Below are 26659 nucleotides of genomic sequence, written 5' to 3'. Positions count from 1 at the left end.
TGAGCGCTTCAATAATATTCTGGAAGCATGCCCCCACCACATGATTGACAAGATCGTGCTACTCAGCTATATTACACAGGGTATGAGGCCCCAAGATAAGACCATACTGGAAAGTGCCAGCAATGGGTCTATGAAGAAGTACAAGACCACTGATGAAGCTTGGCAATTGATCAGTGATTTAGCTGAATCCACTAGGAACCACAGACAAAAGCAAGGCCGTTCAAAAGCTGTTGCAGAAGTATCTTCTAGCAAAGAGACTGCTGCTCTAACTCAAGGCATCTATAAAATGACCAACTTGCTGAAACAAATGCAGTTGAATCAACAAGCTCAACCTCCTCCACCACAACAAAACCAACAACTAGTCCCACAAAGAATTTGCAGAATCTGTGCTGATTATAGCCATTACACTGATGAATGCCCGCAGCTCCAACAAGAAGACAACATGGTGGCATCCACTCACAACTTCTATGACCGCCCCAACCCAGGGTACAATCAAAGTGGAAATAATAACCATGGATGGCAGGACAATTCAAACCAGAATTAGAGGGACAACAATAACAGAGGAGGCAGAAATAATCAGGGAAATCGGAGGTGGAACAATAACAATAACAGGCAGTAAAATCAACCTTACAGAGCACCTCACCTGAGGCAGAACCAAGGACCACAGAACAATCAGCAGCAGACCTCTCAATTTACCCATTCTTCGTTATCTTCTAATGAAGATCTACTACAATCTTTTGAGAAAAGACAACAGACCATGGAAAACAACATCATGAATAGTATTAACGCCGGTCTGAATGGTCTCACCTCTACTCTGCAAGCTTTTATGACACAGCTTGGATCAGTACAAAATTCCAGTAACCAAACTTCAAGCACCACTGGAATCCCCTCTCAACCATTACCCAATCCAAAGGGAGGCATTAATGCTATCACCCTGAGGTCCGGAACCATACTGCAGGAGAGGATTCAGGAGGAACCAAGCTCACCAGAATACGCCTCAGCTGAAGAGGTGGTAGAAATCGAAGATGTTGAAGAGGAAGAGGATATACAGGACATAGCTGAAGAAGAGATAACTCAACCACAGAAGGAAGCACCAAAAGGCGCAAACACCACAGACAACACTACTCCTATTCCATTTCCGCAACTTGCAAGGAAGCCCAGGAAGCAGCTGGAACCCGATCCTAAAATGGTAGAGATATTCAAAAAGGTTGAGGTAACTGTTCCCCTTTTTTATGTTATTCAGCAGGTACCTAAATATGCAAAGTTTCTAAAAGACTTATGTATCCATAAAGACAAAATTAATGAATTAGAAACTATTCCTTTAGGTAGCTCTATATCTGCTTTAATGGGAGGATTACCTGAAAAATGTAGTGATCCAGGTCCTTGCATAGTTAGTTGTACTATTGGTGGTGTAGTAATTTATGATTGCATGTGTGATTTAGGAGCATGTGTCAGTATAATGCCTTTGTCTATATATGATGTTTTGAGGCTCCCTCCCTTAAAAAGGTCAGCAGCTCGTTTTGTGTTAGCAGATAAAAGCATTATTACAGTGGCTGGAGTTGCGGAAGATGTTTTGGTAAACATTAAAGGGCTCATATTTCCCACTGATTTTTATATCTTGGAGATGACCCACAATGGTTCAGATAAGCCATCATCAATCCTACTTGGAAGACCATTCCTGAAGACATCAAAATTCAAATTGGATGCTTTTTCAGGAACATACTCCTTTGAAATAGATGGCCGCATAGTAATCTTCAATCTGAATGGAGTCATTGACAACCCCCCAGAAGATCGTTTTATCTTCCAGTGTGATATCATAGACGAAAGTGTGGCTGAAGTTCAAAAGGAAGAGTTTGAAGAGAGGCACACTGGACAAGGTCCCAGTGTGGGGACCCTCTTAACTGACAGTGAGGGCACTTCGCCATTTTCACAAGCCCTTGATAATCCAGAGCCTGCCCATGATCAAAAGTTAGAATTGAAACCTCTCCCTCCACATCTCAAATACGCTTATCTTGAGGATGAGCAGAAGCTTCCGGTTATTATTGCAAGGAAACTGACTTCTCAACAAGAAGAGCAGTTACTTGACGTACTGAGGAAGCATAAGAAGGAAATTGGGTGGAGTTTGGCAGACATCGTGGGAATCAACCCTCAAGTATGTGAGCACAGAATATTTTTAGAAGAGGGAGCAAGACCTGTCCATCAACCCCAAAGAAGATTGAATCCCACCATCTTGGAAGTTGTCAAAAAGGAAGTGACCAGACTATTGGAAGCAAGTATCATATATCCCATTTCAGACAGTGAATGGGTAAGCCCAGTACAAGTGGTGCCCAAGAAATCTGGAGTCACTACAGTGAAGAGTGAGCATGGAGAGCTCATAGCAACTAGAGTTCAGAATGCTTGGAGAGTCTGCATTGATTACAAGCGTCTCAACCAAGCTACCCGTAAGGATCACTACCCACTTCCATTCATTGATCAAATGCTGGATCGCCTGTCAGGTAAGTCACATTATTGCTTTTTAGATGGTTACACATGTTATTTCCAGATTCATATAGCTCCTGAGGATCAGAAAAAGACTACTTTTACATGTCCTTTTGGGACCTATGCTTATAAGAGAATGCCCTTTGGCTTGTGCAATGCACCAGCTACCTTCCAAAGGTGCATGATGAGTCTTTTTTCTGACCTTATTGAGGACTGTATGGAAGTTTTTATGGACGATTTTAGCGTTTATGGAGATTCTTTTAGCCTTTGCTTAGAGGGACTATCTAGAGTATTAGATAGATGTGTTAATACAAACCTTGTATTGAATTTCGAAAAATGCCACTTTATGGTAAAACAAGAGATTGTATTAGGACATGTAGTATCTAATAATGGCATTTCTGTAGACCCAGCAAAGGTAAATGTTATTTATAGTTTGCCTTACCCCTCTTCTGTGAGGGAAGTCCGTTCATTCCTTGGCCATGCAGGTTTCTACAGGAGATTTATTAAGGACTTTAGTAAGGTGACACTTCCCTTATCCAGATTACTGCAGAAGGATATTGAGTTCGAGTTCAGTGAAGATTGCAAACAAGCGTTTGATAAGCTGAAGACTACTCTAACTCAAGCCCCAAATGTTAGAGGACCCGACTGGAGCCAGCCATTTGAAATCATGTGCGATGCTTCCAACCATGCAGTAGGAGCAGCACTGGCTCAGCGTGAAGGTAAGGATCCTTTTGTTATTGCCTATGCGTCTAAGACTTTAGACACTGCCTAGTCCAATTATACTACTACTGAGAAGGAGCTTCTTGCTATTGTTTTTGCTCTGGATAAATTCCGAGCTTATCTACTTGGTACTAGAGTAGTAGTGTATTCGGACCATGCAGCTCTAAAGTATCTATTAGCTAAAAAAGAATCCAAACCAAGACTAGCCCTCAAAGAACAGCTAGGAAGATCTTAGACTGTGGATTCTGGTGGCCTACTCTTTTTAGAGACGCTGCTGAGTTTTGTAAATCTTGCCCCTCATGCCAGAAATTTGGTAATATATCCAGGAGGGATGAGATGCCTCAACAATATATGCTCTTCTGTGAAATTTTTGATGTTTGGGGCATTGACTTCATGGGTCCATTTCCAAATTCTAATGGATATTTTTATATATTGTTAGCTGTGGATTATGTTTCCAAATGGGTGGAAGCAATTCCTACCCGCACTGATGATGCTAACACTGTTGTTTCCTTTGTGAGAAACCATATTATATGTTGCTTTGGATCACCACGAGCGATCGTGAGCGATCAAGGCACCCATTTTTGTAACAGGAGACTAACAGGATTGATGAAGAAGCATGGGATAAACCATAAAGTTGCAACCGCTTACCATCCCCAAACTAATGGGCAAGCTGAGGTATCAAACAGAGAAATTAAGCATATCTTGCAAAAGATAGTAAAGCCTCATAGAAAAGACTGGAGCACCAGGCTACAAGATGCACTGTGGGCATATAGAACGGCATACAAGACACCCATTGGGATGAGTCCCTTCCGCTTGGTTTATGGAAAAGCTTGTCATCTCCCAGTTGAAATGGAACACAGAGCTTTCTGGGCAGTTAAGGAGTGCAACATGGGAATTGAGAGTGCCGGAGCTGAAAGGAAGTTACAACTGCAGGAACTGGAGAACCTTCGCCTAGAAGCTTACGAGAACTCCAGAATTTACAAGGAAAAGATGAAAGCTGTGCATGATCAAAACATCAAGAAGAAAGAGTTCCAACCTGGAGATTTTGTCCTCCTTTACAAATCTCGACTAAGGCTCATGCCCGGTAAGTTGAGATCAAAATGGGAAGGTCCATACAGAGTAGAGAAGGATGAACCATACAGAGTTTATCACCTAAGCCATCCTTCAAGCTCTGAACTTATTAAGGTTAATGGACAACGCCTGAAGCTGTACCATGGTGAGAAGGTGCAGAAAAATAAAGAGCTGGAGATCTTCCACTTGGAAGATCCCCACATAGCAGCAGATTGAGCTAGTGGAGCGTCCAACTTACGGACGTTAAAGCAAAGTGCTTGGTGGGAGACAACCCACCGCGGTATGATCGTTCTTTTCTTCACCTTTAGTTTTTCTTCTTTCATAACTCTTCTCTTTATTAGTGCTTCGTGCTCTTTCATTTACACGTCTTTATAATTCAAAAAAAAAAGGGGGTTTTCGCCACGCGACGCGATCGCATCAGCGACGCGTCCGCGTCGCAGAGGGGGTGGAGAAAAAAATAAATGAACAGAGAGTCTAGCTGGAGCATGGCTGAAGGCATGCCAATGGCACAAATCAACCCACGCGACCGCGTCCCTGACGCGTTCGCGTCGCATGGGAATCATGGCCTCCCACGCGACCGCGTGCCCCACGCAGCCGCGTGCTCTGAGTTTACGACGTAAAAGGGTGCACAGTAACATTCTGTGCGAGAGTGATGCTGGATTAGTGCTGGAAGCACAATCCTTGTCACGCGATCGCATCGCCGACGCCACCGCGTCACCCATTTTATAACGCACACTCATGCAATCGCGTGACCCACGTGATCGCGTCACCCCAATTTGGCAATTAAATTAAATTGAACAGAGAGTTGTGCTGGAGCGAGGCTGCACTCGCGCCAGCAGCGTAACATGGGTCACGCGACCGCGTGACCGACGCGATCGCGTCCCCTTACCTGACACGCACCCACGCGAACGCGTGCCCCACGCGGCCACATCGCATGCGCCGCACAACTCAACCTAAAATTGCCACATATCTTATCTTCCTCTCCCCCAAATCCTAATCTTTCTTTCCCTCCTTATTTCTTCCTTCCCCCTTCTATCTCACCTCTCCCTCTCTATCTCTCTCACCACCATTAACAAGGTTTTACCTTCTTCTTCCTTCTTCTCTTTTCCATCATTCTTATTATATTATATATATTTTTATTTTCTTTTTCTCTTTCTTTTCATTTTTTTTCTTTCCCTTTTTACATGGTGCTAGAAACTTTTTTTTTCTTTGAGTCATTATCCCTCATTATATGCTTGTGACTTGTTACAATTTATTTGACAATTATTATTATTTTTAAGGGATTGCTTGCATGTTCAATTTCATACTTTTTATATCTTATTTACCATGCATGCCATGTGTTTGTGAAAAAGCCTATATAGCTCTATGCACTTTTCTACATTACTTTACTCTACTATTCAATGCTTGCTTTTAACAAATTCTCCTTATTATTATATTAATTAAATTTAATTGTCAATACAAATGTGATGGTTTGTTACAAAGTATTACTTGGTCTATACTACTCATGCCCTTTGCCAGCATGCCAATAAACACCTTGCATTCATTTGTTTTTATATGCAATAGCTATTTTCCATTGTTGGCTTCTCACACGTACTCGCGAGCATGTGATAATGTCAGCATATCTTAATGTGCATTCATCACCCTCTTTTCCGTTTCCTTCCTTGCTGTATATCTCTTTAAATTTAATTTTCTTTCTCTTCCCTTCTTTCAGGATGGCCACCAAGAAAGGAAAGGAGAAAGCAACTTCCAAACCACTAGCAAGAAGAGGAACTAAAAGAGCATTAGTGGCAGAGCCTTCTTCCACCGCAGTCAAGCCCTCAACAAAACGAGTTAAGAGGATAATAAAGGTTGACAAAAAGGAGAAAGCCTTTCCAGCAAAGGACGCTGCACGATTTTTCAATCGCTACTGTGAGCAGATGTTCCCTATCCTGGCCGAAAGGAACTATAACAATGAATACCTTCTTATCCTCCCGTCCAATATTGCCACCTTTGTTGAGCCGCAAATTGAGCGAAGACAATAGGGTTTTCTACAGAGACAGCCAAGGCAGGTCAATCTTTCTTGGGTAGTTGAGTTCTACTCCAACTTCTACATACCGACCCTACAGTCTGTTTACACCACAAGCATCTACAACTGAGAAGTTGCTCCAACAGATAATCGAACGGTTGAATCGGCAAGAACAGAAAGCAAAGATGAGAGAGCCCCGTAACGAGCGCCGATTCAAACACCTCAAGGAGCTACTCAAGGGACACTTCAGAGACTCAGACACCTCGGACTCCACTTCCTTTACCAGCACAGGGAGCCATGACGGCCCCGACTGTGGAGATACTGCTACCAGCCCACCCCTGTTCCTGACAGATGGCACCGAGGACGGCGCAAAGCCTTAAGTGTGGGGAGGTCGGTCAGTACCTGACTTTCGGAGCTAATTTCTCTTCTCTAGCACCAATAATTAGGATATTTTAGTTAGATTTTCTTTCCTTTATAGAATAAATTGCATAGGTTAGGATAGTTGCATGCATGCTCTACTTGATTGAAAAGACAATAAGTTTCTTTTAAAAATCTATCTTTGAAACAAAATTTCACTAATTTTTCAAAAATTCTTATGATAAATTTGCTTGAGTTGTATTTGGAACATGATATTTGAGTTAAAGAACACACAACCTGTGAAAGATTTGAGCCTTTATGAATGGTTACGTTATTTAACCATAATTATTTCATTCTTGTGTGTTTACTTCTCTATGATTGTAATCTATATTTTGTTTTATCTTATATGTCCAATAGTTATTATATTTGCATGCTTGCACATGATTGAGGCCATTATTTGTTTAAACTCACTCATCCAAATTAAGCCTACCCTTTTCAATTACCTTTGTTAACCACTTTGAGCCTTTAATTCCCATTTGTTCGATATTTTACCACATTACTAACCTTAAGCCGAAAAACAATTGTATATCCCAATTTTAATCTTTGGTTAGCTTAAGATAGAATTGTGTGTGCTAGTTAAGTATGGGAAATTGTGGGAACAAAAGTTGTTAAGGGAATGTGTCATAAAAATTTAAGGGGAATTTGGATACCTACTCATGTGAAAATATAAGAATGAAAAATCTATGTGCATTGATAAGCTTTATTTATTTAAAAAAAATAAAATAAATATGAAAAATCAATAAATAAGGGGACAAAATTACCCCAATGTTAAATTCAGAATTCAAAGATCAGTGCACATATAATAGAACCAAAATATAAGTTGATACATGAGTATGGATTGAAAAAGGGAATTCTGGGTAGCTAGGTATGAACTTTAAAGATGACATTAAGTGTATACAAGTTATGTTAGAGCTTGGGTTAATTAAAGATTCAATTTATTAGCTCACTTGACCAAATATACACCCCTACCTATACCTTAGCCCCATTACAACCTTGAAAAGACCTCATGATGTTTGCATTGGTGTATTAACTATTTTTGATTGGTTAGGAGAAGAACAAAAGTTAGAAAGCATGATTAGAGAAGGATAGAGTGACCACCCTATACACTAGAGATTAGAGCGTACATACATTATCAGTGAGGGTTCAATGCTTGAGTTTTCATGTTTCCTGCTTTCACGAGCTATCTTCTTGCACTTTTATCTGTTTTATTGTGTAATGATAAAATTAGTGGAATTTGATTTGTAATTGTTTTAAAGAACTTATTTACTTTTGATCAAGTGGACAAGAATCATATAGTTGCATTTATTTATATACATATAGGCTTGCATTGCATTTCATGAGTTTCTACATGTTCATGCTCATTCCCTTATCTCCTTCAATTAAGCATGAGGACATGCTAATGTTTAAGTGTGGGGAGGTTGATAAACTTCTATTTTATGATTTATATTGTGTTTAATTGTGTGGTTTTATCATTATCCTTACCCACTTATTCATTAAATTAGCATGCATTTAGATTTCCTTCCTGAATTTATTACATGTTTGAAAACTGCTTCCTAGAGACTTTAATTATTTATTTTTAATTCTCCTTTATTCCATTTGATATTGTGATCTATGTGTTAAGTGTTTCAGACTTTATAGGGCATGAATGAGTTGGAGATTGGAAAGGAAGCTAGCAAAAATGGAAGAAACACAAGAATTTGAGGAGATAACCAGCGAGAAGTGGCGCGGTCGCATGGCTCACGCGACCGCGCGAAGGAGAGCAAATCGCAGTGACGTGGCCGCATGGCTCACGCGGCCGCGCAGATTGGAAAAGCTCTGGCGACGCAGTAGCGTGGATGACGCGAACGCGTGGCGAGGAAAAGCGCGAATGACGCGTCCGCATGGATGACGCGATCGCGTGACATGTGCGATCTGCATAATCTGCAGAATTCATTGGGGGCGATTTTGGACACTATTTCGACCCAGGTTTCGGCCCGGAACAGCAGATTAGAGTCAGAGAACATGCAGAAACAAATAACACATTCATTCAGAGACAGTTTTAGATCTAGTTTTACTCTCTTAGGTTTTTCTCTCTAGGTTTTAGAATTTTAATTTTCAATTGGTCTTAGCATTGGAACATTGAGAAGAGTTATTTCCTCATCAAGACTTCGTCATTCTAGTTCGTTTTCTCAACTTGGTTTCATTCTTCCATGTCCTTTGCTTTGTTCAATTTTGTTATTTGAATACTTTTATGATTAATTAATGCAAGGATTATTTCTTTTTAATTCAATTTCAATTCCAATAATCATGTATTCTTTTAATTTCCTTTCATGTGCTATGGATTTATTATTTACAATGTGTGAGTAGTTCTTTACTTGATGGGAAGTTGATTAAAAGGAATTCTTGAGTTGGAAGGATTGAAGGAAAAATTTGTAATTGGGTTAAATGTTGGATTGCTATCCTGTCACCAACGCCAATCCCTTTGAACTAAGTGGATTGCAACTTGTGAACAGATCTGGCATTCCAACTTGTTTGACTTTCCCTTACCTAGTAAAGGATAACCAAACAGAACAACCATTAATTATAAATTAATCTTACAATTACTCCATCAATAGTAGAAATTCCAACCAATCAACTCCCAGTCAAGGCTTTTATTCATATTATTTAAATTTCCTCAATTTACATTCCAATTTACTTAGCTCAACTTCTTGGAACATCTGATTAATAAGATAGCACACTTTTCTGCAACTCGTTGGGAGACAACCTGGGACTTAAAACTCCCAGTAATTTTTAATTCAAACTCTCTGTGACATACTTCTAAATTGATAGGCAGATTTTTGGTGAGTTAAGAACTATACTTGCAACGTAACCATTTTAATAATTTTTAATTCACCAGCTTTTGCATCTCATCAGTCGTCCAAGTAATAAACCTTACGTGAGTAAGGGTCGATCCCACGGAGACTGTCGGCTTGAAGCAAGCTATGGTCACCTTGTAAATCTCAGTCAATCAAGTTGAAGAACGAATGAATATCTTGGAGAAGAAATAGACTTGAGTTGAACAGAAAAACAATAGTACTTTGTATTAATTCATGAAGAACAGCAGAGCTCCACACCTTAATCTATGGTGTGTAGAAACTCCACCGTTTGAAAATACATAAGAACAAGGTCTAGGCATGGCCGAATGGCCAGCCTCCAAACGTTTCTAAGATAGCATAAGACTTTTCTCTCCTTTTAAATACAACAATATAAGGTCCTATTTATAGAGAACTAGTAGCCTAGGGTTTACAAAAATCAGTAATTAATGCAGAAATCTTCTTCCGGGCCCACTTGGTGTGTGCTTGGACTGAGCATTGAAGATTCCATGTGTAGAGACTTTTCTTGGAGTTAAACGCCAGCTTTTGTGCCAGTTTGGGCGTTTAACTCCAGCTTTTGTGCCAGTTTTGGAGTTAAACGCCAGAATTCTTGAGCTGACTTGGAATGCCTGTTTGGGCCATCAAATCTTAGGCAAAGTATGAACTATTATATATTGGTGGAAATCCCAGGATGTCTACTTTTCAACGCAATTAAGAGCGCACAAATTGGGCTTCTGTAGCTCTAGAAAATCCAGTTTGAGTGTAGGGAGGTCAGAATCCAACAGCATCTGCAGTCCTTTTTCAGCCTCTGAATCAGATTTTTGCTCAGGTCCCTCAATTTCAGCCAGAAAATACCTGAAATCACAGAAAAATACACAAACTCATAGTAAAGTCCAGAAAAGTAATTTTTAAATAAAAACTAATAAAAATATAATAAAAACTAATTAAAATATACTAAAAACATACTAAAAACAATGCCAAAAAGCATATAAATTATCCGCTCATCACAACACCAAACTTAAATTGTTGCTTGTCCCCAAGCAACTGAAAATCAAATAGGATAAAAAGAAGAGAATATACAATGAATTTCAAAAATATCTATGAAGATCAGTATTAATTAGATGAGCGGGGCTTTTACCTTTTTGCTTCTGAACAGTTTTGGCATCTCACTTTATTCCTTGAAGTTCAGAATGATTGGCATCTATAGGAACTCGGAATCCAGATAGTGTTATTGATTTTCCTAGTTAAGTATGTTGATTCTTGAACACAGCTACTTGATGCACGAAAAACTTGTCTCATAACAAATTTCCTTCGGTAAGTGTACCGAATTTGTCGTCAAGTAAAAACTCACAATAGAGTGAGGTCGAATCCCACAGGGATTGATTGATCAAGCAACTTTAATTAGAGGAATGTTCTAGTTGAGCGAATCAGAATTTGGGTTGAGAATTGCAGAAAATTAAATGGTGGAAAAATAAATAACAGAAAAGTAAATGCTAGAAATAAAGAGCTGAATGTAGATGACGGAAAGTAAATTGCAGAATCTTAAATAGGAATGGGGTAATTGCTCATAAAAGTAAATGACAGAAATTAAAGAGAATGGGTAAGATCAGAAATGGGGAGTTCATTGGGCTCAGGAGGGGTTAACGTGGCCTCTAACGTGGTTGTGCTAGCCATCTCCAACGTTAGTGTTCCGAGGGTTACCTAAAACTAGAGGTCGATCTCGGATGAGATCTTCTGTCTTGGTTGGAGATGGTATGTCCGGCTGGCTGGTGGCAGCCGGAGCTGTTGTGTCTGACTTGTTGGACTTGCTGCACCGCTGATCCTTAGTCACCGAAGGGTGGGAGTACCTGCAAGAGACTCCGATGCTTAAGTTAGCACGGGTATTAAGCAGGTTTATTGTAGAATCAGAGTATGAGTTATACCTGGGTGCTCCAGTGTATTTATAGTAGTGTAGGCTGACCTTTCTGATAAGATAAGTTAGTTATCTTATCTTATCTTATCTTTATCTTGAGTGAAGTCAGCTTATCTTTAAGGGAACCGCCTTTATCTCTGTAGGCTTTGAACTGCCTTTGGATTTGGGTCGTGTTCCTCCATTTGGGCCCTTTACTGGGCTCTCCTGTCGATTTGGCCGATCTCTTTAAGAAGAGGTCGGATAGTTGGACCTGAAGAGGTCAATCGTTTTGCCACCAATCATCCCGAGTCGGACAGTTCGACCCAGGGTATGAACAGTGCCCCTGCTTTGAGTTCGGTCTTCTTTTTGAGGTCGAGTTCTTGACTTCGGTCCTTCTCTAATGGAGCCGAACTCAAGCATTTTATCAATTCCTTTGTAGAAGCTTTTGAATGTAGAACGTTTTTCCTCTAAAAGCGCGCGCTTTTATATCGGTGCTGTTTTGGGAATGCAAGCGGTTTTAATATCCGCATTTAATTGGTATTTAATTGCCCCGTTTCCCCTAACTTCTCTATTTTTTGAATTTTGCACTCAGGAAAACGGTTTCTCTCCTTCGCCCTTTTCGTAACTTCTTCACATTTCTTCTTTCACTCTCTCGCTTTCTGTCTTTCGCTTGCGCTTCTGCTTTCGTCGCTTGGCATTTTTTCTGGGCAGCCTTTGTCTCTACGCTTCCACTCTTCCTCGCAGCTTCTTCCGTCTCCAGGTTAGTCTCATTTCGTATTTTCCTCGTTTGTTTTTGTCTTTGCGATGGGGTTTTCCTTTTGATATTCTTTTTGGAGAAAGTTTGGATCTTTCCATTTTTTATCATGCTTGACTTGTTGCATGCTTTGGAATTTCTTTGTTTTTTGGTGCGAATCTTTTTTCTTTTGCATGTTGCCGCCGTTTCTGTTTGTGCCTTGGCTGATGATTTTTTGCTTGATTTCAAAAGAAAGTTTGCGCCTTTGTTGCTTGGTCTTTTTTGACATTTCTGATATACTGTAGAAGTAGTGTTTTTTGCTGGTAAACTGTAGAAGTGTGGTCCTTTGCGTTTTTGCTTCCTTTGTTTTCTTTCTGGATTTTGTTTTGACGAGTGCTGGGATGTAAGCCGTAGAAATAACTTGAAAACCTTGCTTGTTTACTGCCTCCAAGGGATGCCCCAAGACCTTTGTCTTGAGTCTTGGGTTTTCCCTTTTTGTTTATCCGCCCGTCGAGATGTTTTACCCTCTGTCCGAGATGTTTTTGTGTAATCCATTCTTCCTTTCTTTTTGTAGGATTTAGTTGACCTCATGTCTTCCCGAAATAACATAACAGAAATGCCTTCTCAGGTTCCCGCGGGTATGGCTGATTGGGTGGACTCCATGGTTCTTATGTGTGTCTTGCTGGTTGACTCCGAATTTTGTACTCAGCTTAGGCAGTTTCATAGTGTCTGTAGTAATTCTGGTGATGAGAAGAATTATGAACTTGTCCCTCCCTCTTCTGACGAGAGAGTCTGTTTTTCGACTCGAGTTGTTGACAATCGCCCCTTCTTTTATGCTTATGATTTTTTCTTTGGTCAACTGGGTATTACTCTTCCTTTTACTCCATTTGAAACCGACTTGTTATGGTCTTGTAATGTTGCCCCTTCTCAACTTCACCCTAACTCCTGGGGTTTTATAAAAATTTTCCAGTTACTGTGCGATGGTTTTGGTATTCCTGCTTCCCAATCTCTCTTTTTCTATTTGTTTGTTTTGACCAAGCCCGGTGTGGTAAAAAAGAAGTCAGCTTGGGTCTCCTTTCGTTCTACCCAAGGAAAGAAAGTTTTTTCCATGTTTGACGAGTCGTTTCGTGACTTTAAGAACTACTTTTTCAAGGTCCGAGCTGTTGAAGGAGCTCGGCCCTTTTTCTGGATGAAAATGACGAACCTGCCTTTCCCTTGGAATGGCAAAAAGACGTGAGGGTCTCCCGGTATTCGTGGGAGATGTTGGATGAGGCTGAACGGGCTTTTGTGACTATCTTGGAAGAACGCTGGGGTCAACCTCCCCATCTTGACACAAAGAGATTCCTAACTAATCCTTCTATTCTTCAATCTGAACTGGGTATCTTGTGTTTCTTTTATGATTTTGTTTATGTTGCTTTGTAACTGTCTTTTCGGACTTGTCCAACTTGTAGCTGAGTTTCTGTTTTGTTTGCAGAGGCAATGAAGAATAATGAATCCATGAAAGCTTATAAGAGGGCGCAGAGGGCGACTGGTGCCAGAAATACCGCTGCCCAGGCGGCTGGGGAGGGATCTTCCCAGGTGCGCGGGAAGCCATTGGTGCAGAGTTCTGCCGGGGTGAAGATGGTGATCCCTACTCCCCGGGTTCGTTTGGCAGATCCTCACATCACCTCTGCTGCCCCTTCTGTTGCTCCTCCCAATAAAAAACAAAAGACTGCTGAGCCTTTCGACCTCGATGCTCCTGATTTTAATGCCATTGAATTCGTGGATCAACAAATCGGCCCCTACGGTGCTATTTCCATGGATGATGTGTCCATCCTTCATCACTTGGATTTTATGGCTCGAAATCATGTTAAGATGGCATACATGTCGGCTGCCATATATCGGACTGCTCAGAATCTCCCTCTCCATGCTACCAAGGCTTTTATGGAAGAGGCGAAACAAGAATTCAACTGGATGAAGGGACTGAAGGAGGAGCTTGAGGTGAAGGTGGCTAAACTGGAAAAAGACTTGGAGAACGAGAAGGCGAGTTCTGAAGCGCTGGCTGCTTCTTTGAGGTTGGCTGAAGACGCAGCCTTGATGCATAAGGACAGCTATGTTACATCCTATAGGGAGGGAAGGCGCCTGAGAGAGGAGCTTGACAATGCCCGGGAAGACTATGCTGAGCTCCAAGGTCATCTCGTTGGCAGCGTGACTGCTGCTTATGAGAACTTGAGAGAACAAGTTCGAATCATTGCTCCGAGGCCGATCTTACCCTCTTTAGCTTGGATAATGTTGTCAGGGATGGCAAGATTGTCCCTGATGATGAGGGTGATGACGATGAGGTGGTTCCTCCCCTATGTTTTCTACCAAGGTGCTGACTTCTTCCGCTCCTCCAGTTGGGCCCGAGTTGGATTGCCAGATCCTGAACCGGGCGGATGGTACTGTAGATGCGGTGCCGATTCAGACTCGCCCCCCCTCTCCTTGTTCTGATGCTGTCAAGAAGGCTCCTGATGCTGCCGAGAAGGCTTCTGTTGCTTGTTGATCTTTTTCTTTAAAGTATTTGGCCCGGCTTGTGGGCGTTTGGAAACTTTTTGCTGACATTTCTTAGTTGCTTTTTCTAGCAACTTTTTATTTTGGAAAAACAAACAATTAGCTTGCCGTCTTTTGGATAGTAAGTGTTGGTGGCCTTTCGAGGCCTTATGACTCTGTAAAGAATAGGTTTTTTGGCTAGGCTTCCTTCTGCCAATGCTGACATCTTGCAGCCCGACCTTCTTCGGTTTTTGTTTTGTAGCTTGAATCTCCGTAGTTGTAGGGGTTCGACTTGTTTGGTTTTCTCGCTTTGTGTGTGTTCTTTAGCGCTCTGTAACCGATTTCTTTGCGTTGGTCCCCTGCTAAACTCTTTGGACCTTTGTCAGGTCTCTTTCGGGGATTACTTTTTACAATCTTCTCGTTTGTAGGAGATCGACTTCGTTAGGTCGACCTTTTCCAGGTTATTTTCGTAATCCTCTTTCTTGAACCTTTGTTAGGTCTCTTTCAGGGATTACTTTCAGTAGTAGGAGTCCGACTTCATTATATCGGTCCCCTCTAAGTTATTTTTGTAATCCTCTTTCTTGGATCTTTGTCAGATCTCTTTCAGGGATTACTTTTATAACTTTTTAGTAGTAGGAGTCCGTCTTCATTATATCGGTCTCCTTTAAGTTATTTTTGTAATCCTCTTTCTTGGATCTTTATCAGATCTCTTTCAGGATTACTTTTATAACTTTTTAGTAGTAGGAGTCCGTCTTCATTATATCGGTCTCCTTTAAGTTATTTTGTAATCCTCTTTCTTGGATCTTTGTCAGATCTCTTTCAGGGATTACTTTTATAACTTTTTAGTAGTAGGAGTCCGACTTCATTATATCGGTCTCCTTTAAGTTATTTTTGTAATCCTCTTTCTTGGATCTTTGTCAGATCTCTTTCAGGGATTACTTTTATAACTTTTTATTTTGGACTGACTTTGTCATGTCAAGCCCTTCTAAGTTAAAGTAATCATCTTTAATAGGGTTGGCCAGACCTCTTTCCAGGGTTTACTTATAACTTGGGTTGACTTGGTCCGACTTCTCAACGTCGGCCAGTCTTTAAGTTATTATTTTAGCAATCTGTAAGACCTCGTCAGGTTCTTTTTTAGATCACTTTCGATAACCTCTTACATTATTCTGTGTTCATCATTGCCGATTTGTAGAAAGTGGTTGTCATCTCTAGATCGTCCTTTGGGTGAATCGCGTTTTCACCTTTATCGGACGGTTGTCTTTATCGTGATCGTGCAGTGAAATTATTTTTCACTTTCTGCCGATCTGTTGCTTTATAATCGGACGATGAATGCTTCAGATTAATGCGTCTTGAAATCTTTGTAGAGTATCTAAAATATATTTTATTTAAAGGAAAAGTGCAAATATATACATATGGGGTTGTCTGAGTCTCAACTTGGTGCCTCGTTAAAAAACCTTTTCAGGAAAAAGAGTGCATCCAATGATGAGATCTTTTATCTTTTCAAACTGTAGTACCTTCTGAGGTTGCAGGCGTGCCATGACATGGAAAGCTCTCGTCCATCGAGTTCAGACAGTCTGTAGTAGCCCTTTCCAAGTATTTCTACAACTCGGTAGGGTCCTTTCCAGTTTGCTGCCAGCTTTCCCAATCCTGGTCGAGTTGTTCCGATATCATTTCGGATTAGGATGAGATCATTTTCTATGAAACTTCTCGGCACTACCTTTTGATTATATCTGGAAGCCATTCGGCGTTTTAGAGCTTCTTCCCTGATCTGAGCTCTTTCTTGGACTTCGGGTAACAAGTCGAGCTCTTCTCTCTGAAGTTGGAAGTTTGCTTCCTCATTGTTGTAAACTATTTTGGGTGACCCTTCCTCAATCTCTATTGGAATCATCGCCTCCGTTCCGTATGCTAATCGGAAGGGGGATTCCTTCATGGTGGAATGTGGCGTTGTTCGATATGCCCATAGGACCTGTGGGAGCTCTTCTGCCCAGGCTCCCTTTGCATCTTGTAATCTCCATTTTAATCCGGCCAATATGACTTTGTTGGCAGCTTCGGCCTGCCCATTAGCTTGTGGATGTTCGACGGAGGTGTACTGGTGCTTTATATTCAAGTCGGCTACTAGTTTTCTGAAGCCTGCATCTGTTAATTGGATGCCATTGTCTGTGGTTATTGAATATGGAACCCCGAATCTTGTGACAATGTTTCGATATAAGAATTTCCGGCTTCTTTGAGCGGTGGCATTGGCTAGGGGCTCTGCCTCGATCCACTTTGTAAAGTAATCTACTCCCACTATGAGAAATTTAACTTGTCCTGATCCCTGTGGGAAGGGACTGAGAAGATCGAGTCCCCATTTTGCAAACGGCCAAGGCAAAGTCACGCTGATGAGCTCTTCTGGCGGGGCGATGTGAAAGTTGGCATGTTTTTGACATGGTGGACATGTCTTTACAAATTCTGTGGCTTCTTTCTGTAGAGTTGGCCAATAAAATCCTGCCCGGAGTACTTTTTTGGCGAGAGCTCGTGCTCCGAGATGATTGCCACAAATGCCGCCGTGTATTTCTTCTAGCACTTCCCTTGTGTTGGAGGTCGGCACACATTTTAGTAAAGGTATTGAGATTCTTCTTTTGTACAGGATGTTGTTTATGATGGTGTAGTACTGTGCCTCCCTTTTTAATTTCTTTGCCTCCTTTTCTTCTGCGGGGAGTGTTCCTTCTTTGAGGTAGTTGATTATGGGGGTCATCCATCCTTGGTCCTGACTTGTTATGGCCAGGACTTTTTCCTCTTCTGAGATTGACGGGTTTTGCAACATTTCCTGGATGAGGCTTCTATTGTTACCCCCTGGTTTGGTGCTGGCTAGTTTTGAGAGTGCATCAGCTCGGGCATTTTGTTCGCGGGGTATGTGGCAGATCTTATATTCCCCGACTTGTCCGAGTAGTTCCTTGGTTTTATCCAAGTATTTTTTCATGGTGGGGTCTTTGGCTTGGTAGCTCCCTATTATTTGTGAGATGACCACTTGTGAATCGCTGTAAATGTTGAGTTTTTGAGCTCCGACCTCTTTAGCCAGCTTCAAACCAGCTAATAATGCTTCATATTCTACTTGGTTATTGGAGGCCGGGAACCCGAACTTGAGGGAGAGCTCAACTTGGGTTCCTTGGTTGCTTTATATTATCACGCCTGCGCCACTTCCAGTTTTATTTGAGGAATCGTCCACGTAGAGATTCCATTCTGTGGGAGTTTTCAGGGTATCTGTGAATTCTGCGATGAAGTCGGCCAGATACTGTGATTTGATGGCCGTCCGAGCTTCATATTGGAGGTTGAATTCTGACAACTCGACTGCCCATTGTAAAATTCTGCCTGCTAAATCTGTTTTCTGCAATATTCCTTTTATGGGCTGATTAGTTCTAACCTTAATGGTGTGAGCCTGGAAGTACGGGCGGAGTCGTCGAGATGTTAGGATGAGAGTATAGGCAAATTTTTCTATTTTTTGGTAGTTCAGCTCGGATCCCTGTAGTGCTTTGCTAATGAAGTAGACGGGTTGTTGCCCATTTTCGTCTTCTCTGACTAGTGCTGAGGCTATCGCCCGGCTTCCTACTGCGAGATATAATATGAGTGGTTCTCCTTCTCGTGGTCGGGATAGGATAGGTGGCCGTCCTAAGAACTCCTTGAAGTCTTGGAAAGCTTGTTCACATTCTGTCGTCCATTCAAACTGTTTTCCCTTTCTTAAAGTAGCATAGAAGGGGAGAGATCTTATCGTAACTCCTGCTAAGAATCGGGATAGGGCGGCCAATCTCCTGTTGAGTTGTTGTACTTCTTTGACGCAGGTTGGGCTCTTCATGTTGAGTATAGCTTGACATTTGTCTGGATTTGCTTCAATTCCCCTTTGTGTGAGCATGAAACCCAAGAATTTGCCTGCTTCAACTGCGAAAGTGCATTTTGCGGGGTTGAGTCGCATGTTATGCTTCCTTATAGTGTCAAACACTTGAGCCAGGTCGGACAATAATGTATCTTCGCTTTGTGTTTTTATCAACATGTCGTCCACATAGACTTCCATGATTTTTCCGATGTGATCTAAGAAGACTTTATTCATTAGCCTTTGATAAGTAGCTCCCGCGTTCTTGAGACCGAAAGGCATCATGATGTAGCAGTAGTTCGCCTTTGGTGTTAAGAACGAGGTCTTTTCTTGATCTGGTGGATACATGGAGATTTGGTTGTATCCCGAATAGGCGTCCATAAACGAGAGGTATCTATATCCGGAGGAAGCATCTACCAGAGCGTCAATACTTGGGAGTGGGTATGGATCTTTTGGGCAGGCTTTGTTGAGATCGGTGTAATCGGTACACATGCGCCACTTCCCGTTTGATTTTTTCACCAAGACGACGTTGGCTAGCCATAGTGGGTACTTGACTTCTCTTATGAATCCTGCCTCTAGTAACATTTGTACTTGTTCTTCCACAGCTTGGGATCGTTCTGGTCTGAGTTTTCTTCACTTCTGCTGCACCGGCCGAGATCCTGGATAGACCGCCAACTTGTGGCATATTAGCTTGGGGTCTATGCCTGGCATGTCTGCGGCTTTCCATGCGAAGAGGTCGACATTATCTCGTAAGAATTTTATCAGTAATTCTTTTGAGTCTCCTCTTAGGACCGTGCCGATATTAGTCGTTTTGTCCAAGGTGTCTCCAATCTGAACCTTCTCTACCTCACCTTCTGGGTGTGGACGGAGTTCTTCTCGATGCTGAGCTCCGCCAAGCTCAATTGTATGAAACTCTTCTCCTCTGTCTTTGAGGTTTAAGCTCTCGTTATAACAGCAACGTGCCATCTTTTGATCTGCTTTTATCGTGGCTATCCCCTCTGCAGTTGGGAATTTCATGCATAGATGCGTAGTTGAGACTATTGCGCCGAGTTGATTGAGTGTTGTCCGACCTATGAGAGCATTGTAGGCTGAACTTACGTTGACCACAATGTAGTCTATTTTGAGGGTCCTAGATTGGTTCCCTTTTCCAAAAGTAGTGTGTAGCGATATGTATCCCAACGGTCGTATCGGAGTGTCTCCTAGTCCAAACAGATTGTTTGGGTATGCTCTAAGTTCCTTTTCGTCTAAACCGAGTTTGTCGAAGGCTGTTTTGAATAAGATGTCGGCAGAACTCCCTTGGTCTACCAGTGTGCGGTGTAGATTGGCATTTGCCAGTATAATAGTGATGACCATGGGATCGTCGTGTCTCGAGATGATGCTGGATGCATCCTCTTTAGTAAATGTTATCGCCGGGATGTCGGGTGCTTCCTCCTTTCCCTCAACATGATATACTTCTTTGAGATATCTCTTTCGGGATGATTTGGTGATCCCACCTTCTGCGAATCCACTGTGTATCATGTGGACGTGTCTTTCTGGTGTCCGAGGTGACCGTTCAGCTCGTCCATCATCTTCGTCTCTCCGTCTTTTTCTTTGGTCATCTTCCCGGGTGGCCAGAAATCGATCTAATTTTCCTTCTCTTACCAATTTTTCTATGATATTTTTCAAGTCAAAGCACTCATTGGTAGAATGCCCTCGAATTCGATGGTATTCACAATATTCCTTCTGGTTTCCTCCTCCCCTTTTGCCTTTGAGTGGCCGCGCTGGGGGGATTTTTTCTGTATGGCAGACTTCTTTGTACACGTCGACCAGGGATGCTTTGAGAGGAGTGTAGTTGTGGTATTTTTTGATTTTCTCACCCTGTCGATCTTCTTTCCTTTTGGAGTCTTTGTCTTTGTCTCGTTAGGAGGCCCCAGATTTTGAGATTTCTCCTAGCCGAGCGTTCTCTTCCATATTGATGTATTTTTCTGCTCGCTCCTGGACTTCATCTAAGGAGGTAGGATACTTTTTTGATATAGACTGGCTGAAAGGTCCCTCTCATAAGCCATTGATAAGCCCCATGATAGTGGCCTCTGTTGGTAAACTTTGTATGTCCATGCATGTTTTGTTGAATCTTTCCATGTAGTTGCGGAGGCTCTCCCGATCTCCTTGCTTGATCCCTAGTAAGCTGGGTGCGTGCTTGGCCTTATCTTTCTGGATGGAGAATCTGGCCAGGAACTTTTTGGCCAGGTCGTCGAAGTTTGAGATGGACTTCGGAGGTAAGTTGTCGAACTATCTGATCGCCGTTTTTGTGAGAGTTGTTGGAAAGGCTTTGCAGCGAACGGCATCTGAGGCATCGGTAAGGTACATTCTGCTTCTGAAATTGCTGAGATGATGGTTGAGATCTGTAGTGCCATCATACAAAACCATATCTGGGAGCTTGAAATCTTTTGGGATTTTGGTCTTCATGATTTCCCTGGTGAATGGATCCTGTTCTTTACGTGAAATTTCCTCCGGAGTGGACCGAGGAGCTTTTGATTTGAGGTCGGCCTCTAATTGCTATAGTTTTTCTTCTAGTTCTCGACGTCGCCGTACCTCTCTTTGTAGATCCTTTCCGAGCTCCCGTTGTTGCTGGGTTTCTTTCTCAAGTTGCTTTAAGCGATCTTGAAGTGCTTCCATGGCTCCCGAATTTGGTGAGTTTTTGTCCCGGTTGGATTCCGGAGTATCCTTTAGCATAGTGTCCGCGTTCTTGTGCGGTGTTCTGTTCTCCAGATCCGAGTCGTGGTCGTTGTCATGGCCGTCCGCCATGGTTTTGGGATGACTTTCAGGTTCCCCGGCAACTGGCGCCAATGTTCCGAGGGTTACCTAAAACTGGAGGTCGATCTCGGATGAGATCTTCTGTCTTGGTTGGAGATGGTGTGTCCGGCTGGCTGGTGGCAGCCGGAGCTGTTGTGTCTGACTTGTTGGACTTGCTACACCGCTGATCCTTGGTCACCGGAGGGTGGGGGGTACCTGCAAGAGACTCCGATGCTTAAGTTAGCACGGGTATTAAGTAGGTTTATTGTAGAATCAAAGTATGAGTTATACCTGGGTGCTCCAGTGTATTTATAATAGTGTGGGCTGACCTTTCTGATAAGATAAGTTAGTTATCTTATCTTATCTTATCTTTATCTTGAGTGAAGTCAGCTTATCTTTAAGGGAACCGCCTTTATCTCTGTAGGCTTTGAACTGTCTTTGGATTTGGGTCGTGTTCCTCTATTTGGGCCCTTTACTGGGCTCTCCTGTTGATTTGGCCGATCTCTTTAAGAAGAGGTCGGATAGTTGGACCTGAAGAGGTCAGTCGTTTTGCCAACAATCATCCCGGGTCGGACAGTTCGACCCAGGGTATGAACAGTTAGTGACAAAGGTGAATGTCACTAATTGGCTCATCATCTCTTCTCCTCACGTTAACTCCCACGTTAACTTAGTTAACGTGGGAGTTAACGTGGCTCATTGTGGCTTGTGTGGGCTCCTTCCAACGTTAGTGACAATGTTAGGTGTCACTAACGTTGGCGATCACCTTCCTTCTTCACGTTAGCTTCCACGTTAACTAGGTTAACGTGGAAGTTAACGTGGCTTATTGGGGCTTGTGTGGGTTAATCCCAACGTTAGTGACAATGTTTGGTGTCACTAGCGTTGTTGACCACTTACTTTCTTCACGTTAGCTTCCACGTTAACTAGGTTAACGTGGGAGTTAACGTGGCTTATTGTGACTTGGCCAACGTTAGTGACAAAGTTGAATGTCACTAACATTGGCTTCCCCTTTACTTCTTAACGTTAGAGGCCATGTTAACTAAGTTAACGTGGCCACTTATGAGCTTGGTCCAACGTTAGTGATAATGTTAAGTGTCACTAACGTTGGCTCCCTTTCCTTTCTTCCACGTTAGAGTTCACGTTAACTTAGTTAACGTGACTCTTAACGTGGGCAATGATGGCTTCGAGAGCGTTATTGGCGATTACTTTTCTCATTAACTTTGCAAGTTACTCCCATTCCACGTTAGTGCTAACGTTAGTGTAGCTAACATAGCTACTAATATAGTTCTTCTTTGCTTCCTTTGTCCTGAAATCAAGCAATAAAGTACATCAAAGTTCTAGTCCAAGTCATGGGAAATGCAACATCAAATTTGTCATTAAATTCATGAAAAATCCTCATGAAATCATGTAAAGTGCACAATGTATGCTTGAATCAAGATGTAAGTGAATATCTACCCAAAACTAGCTTATTTTCTAAGGAAATGCATGAAACTACCTAAAAACAGTAAAGAAAAGGTCAGTGAAACTGGCCAAAATGCCCTGGCATCACTACTTTATGAGTCTTGGCTGTGGCTTTAAGCACTTTGTTTTCCAGTATTACCACCGGATACATAAATGCCACAGACACATAACTGGGTGAACCTTTTCAGATTGTGACTCAGCTTTGCTAGAGTCCCCAATCAGAAGTGTCCAGGGTTCTTAAGCACACTCTTCTTTTTGCTTTGGACCTCGACTTTAACTGCTCAGTCTCAAGTTTTCACTTGACACCTTCACGCCACAAGCACATGGTTAGGGACAGCTTGGTTGAGCCGCTTAGGCCAGGATTTTATTCCTGTGGGCCCTCCTATCCACTGATGCTCAAAGCCTTGGATCCTTTTTATCACCCTTGCCTTTTGGTTTAAAGGGGTATTGGCTTTTCTGCTTGCTTTTCTTTTTCTTTCTTCTTTTTTTTTCTCATATATCCTTTTTCTGCAAGCTTTTCACTACTTTTTCTTGCTTCAAGAATCAATTTTATGATTTTTCAGATTATCAAATAACATTTCTCCTTTTCCCATCATTCTTTCAAGAGCCAACAATTTTAACATTCTTTAAACAACAAATTCAAAAATATGCACTGTTCAAGCATTCATTCAGAAAAACAATAGTATTGCCACCACATCAAAATAATTAAACTGTTTTAAAATTTGAAATTCATGCACTTCTTTTTCTTTTTCAATTAAAATCATTTTTCTTTTAAGAAAGGTGATGGATTCATTTTCTGTAAGGCATAGACACTTAGACACTAATGATCATGTAATAAAGACACAAACATAAATAAACATAAGCATAAAAATTCGAAAAACAGGAAAATAAAGAACAAGAAAATTAAAGAACGGGTCCACCTTAGTGATGGCGGCTTGTTCTTCCTCTTGAAAATCTTATGGAGTGCTTGAGCTTCTCAATGTCTCTTCCTTGCCTTTGTTGCTCCTATTTCATGGTTCTTTGGTCTTCTCTAATTTCATGGAGGAGGATGGAATGCTCTTGGTGCTCCACCCTTAGTTGTCCCATGTTGGAACTTAATTCTCCTAGGGAGGTGTTGATTTTCTCCCAATAGTTTTGTGGAGGAAAATGCATCCCTTGAGGCATCTCAGGGATTTCATGATGAGGAGTTTCCTCATGCTCTTGGTGAGGTTCTCTCACTTGCTCCATCCTTTTCTTAGTGATGGGCTTGTCCTCATCAATGAGGATGTCTTCCTCTATGTCAATTCCAGCTGAATTGCAGAGGTGACAAATGAGATGAGGGAAGGCTAACCTTGCCATAGTAGAGGACTTGTCCGCCACCTTGTAGAGTTTTTGGGATATAACCTCATGAACTTCTACTTCCTCTCTAATCATGATGCTATGAATCATGATAGCCTGGTCTATAGTAACTTCAGACCGGTTGCTAGTAGGAATGATTGAGCGTTGGATGAACTCCAACCATCTCCTAGCCACGGGCTTGAGGTCATGCCTTCTTAGTTAAACCGGCTTTCCTCTTGAATCACTCTTCTATTGAGCGCCCTCTTCACAGATGTCCATGAGGACTTGGTCCAACCTTTGATCAAAGTTGACCCTTCTAGTGTATGGGTGTGCATCTCCTTGCATCATAGGCAAATTGAATGCCAACCTTACATTTTTCGAACTAAAGTCCAAGTATTTCCCTCGGACCATTGTAAGCCAATTCTTGGGGTCTGGGTTCACACTTTGATCATGGTTCTTGGTGATCCATGCATTGGCATAGAACTCTTGAACCATTAAGATTCTGACTTATTGAATGGGGTTGGTGAAAACTTCCCAACCTCTTCTTCGAATCTCATGTCGGATCTCCGGATATTCGCCCTTTTTGAGCTTAAAAGGGACCTCGGGGATCACCTTCTTCTTGGCCACAACTTCATAGAAGTGGTCTTGATGCACCTTTGAGAGGAATCTCTCCATCTCCCATGACTCGGAGGTAGAAGCTTTTGCCTTCCCTTTCCTCTTTCTAGAGGTTTCTCCGGCCTTTGGTGCCATAAATGGTTATGGAAAAACAAAAAGCTTTAGCTTTTATCACACCAAACTTAGAAGGTTGCTCGTCCTCGAGCAAAAGAAGAAAGAAGAGAGTAAAAGAAGAAGAAATAGAGGAGATGGAGGGGGCTTTGTGTTTCAGCCAAGGGGGAAAAATAGTGTTTAGGTTGTGTGAAAATGAAGGAGTGAAGATGGGTTTATATAGTGGAGAGGGGGGTATGGTTCAGCCATTATGGGTGGGTTTGGGTGGGAAAGTGGTTTGAATTTGAATGGTGAGGTAGGTGGGGTTTTATGAAGGATGAATGTGAGTGGTGAAGAGAATGGTGGGATTTGATAGGTGAGGGGTTTTGGGGGAAGAGGTATTGAGGTGATTGGTGAATGGGTGAAGAAGAGAGAGAGAGGTGGGGTAGGTGGGGATCCTATGGGGTCCACAGATCCTGAGGTGTCAAGGATTTCTCATCCCTGCACCATGTGGCGTGCAAAACGCCCCTTGCTGCCAATCCTGGCATTAAACGCCAGGCTGCTGCCCATTTCTGGCATTAAACGCCCAGAATGGTGCCAGATTGGGCGTTTAACGCCCATTCTGCTACCCTTACTGGTGTTTAAATGCCAGTAAGTTTCTCCTCCATGGTGTTCTATTTTTCATTCTGTTTTTCCTTCTGTTTTTGTTTTTTCAATTGTTTTTGTAACTCCACATGATCATCAACCTACAGAAAATATAAAATAACAAAAGAAAATAGAAATTTAACATAGATAAGTAAAAATTGGGTTGCCTCCCAACAAGCGCTTCTTTAATGTCAATAGCTTGACAGTGGCTCTCATGGAGCCTCACAGATGTTCAGAGCAATGTTAGAACTTCCCAACACCAAACTTAGAGTTTGAGTGTGGGGGTTCAACACCAAACTTAAAGTTTGGTTGTGGCCTCCCAACACCAAACTTAGAGTTTGACTGTGGGGGCTTTAGTTGACTCTGTATTGAGAGAAGCTCTTCATGCTTCCTCTCCATGGTGACAGAGGGATATCCTTGAACTTTAAACACAAGGGAGTCTTCATTCACTTGAATGATCAATTCTCCTCTGTTAACATCAATCACAGCTTTTGCTGTGGCTAGGAAGGGTCTGCCAAGGATGATGGATTCATCCATACACTTCCCAGTTTCTAAGATTATGAAATCAGCAGGGATGTAATGATCTTCAACCTTTACCAAGACATCCTCTACAAGTCCATAAGCATGTTTCTTTGAATTGTCTGCCATCTCTAGTGAGATTCTTGCAGCTTGTACCTCAATGATCCCTAGCTTCTCCATTATAGAGAGAAGCATAAGGTTTATACTTGATCCCAGGTCACATAGAGCCTTCTCAAAGGTCATGGTGCCTATGGTACAAGGTATTGAGAACTTTCCAGGGTCTTGTCTCTTCAGAGGTAATCTCTGCCTAGTCAAGTCATCCAGTTCTTTAATGAGCAATGGAGGTTCATCCTCCCAAGTCTCATTACCAAACAACCTGGCATTTAGCTTCATGATTGCTCCAAGGTACTTAGCAACTTGCTCTTCAGTAACATCTTCATCCTCTTCAGAGGAGGAATATTCATCAGAGCTCATGAATGGCAGAAGTAAATTCAATGGAATCTCTATGGTCTCAGTGTGAGCCTCAGATTCCCATGGTTCCTCATTAGGGAACTCCATGGAGGTTAGTGGAATTCTATTGAGGTCTTCCTCAGTGGAGATCACTGCCTCTTCCTCCTCTCCAGGTTCGGCCATGTGAGACGTGTTTATGGCCTTGCACTCTCTCTTTGGATTCTCTTCTATATTGCTTGGGAGAGTACTAGGAGGGAGTTCAGTAATTTTCTTACTCAGCTGACCCACTTGTGCC

The sequence above is a fragment of the Arachis ipaensis genome, chromosome B03 (genome assembly GCF_000816755.2).
Source record: "Arachis ipaensis cultivar K30076 chromosome B03, Araip1.1, whole genome shotgun sequence".
Classification (NCBI taxonomy): Eukaryota; Viridiplantae; Streptophyta; class Magnoliopsida; order Fabales; family Fabaceae; genus Arachis; species Arachis ipaensis.
This window is presented reverse-complemented; position numbering follows the sequence as displayed.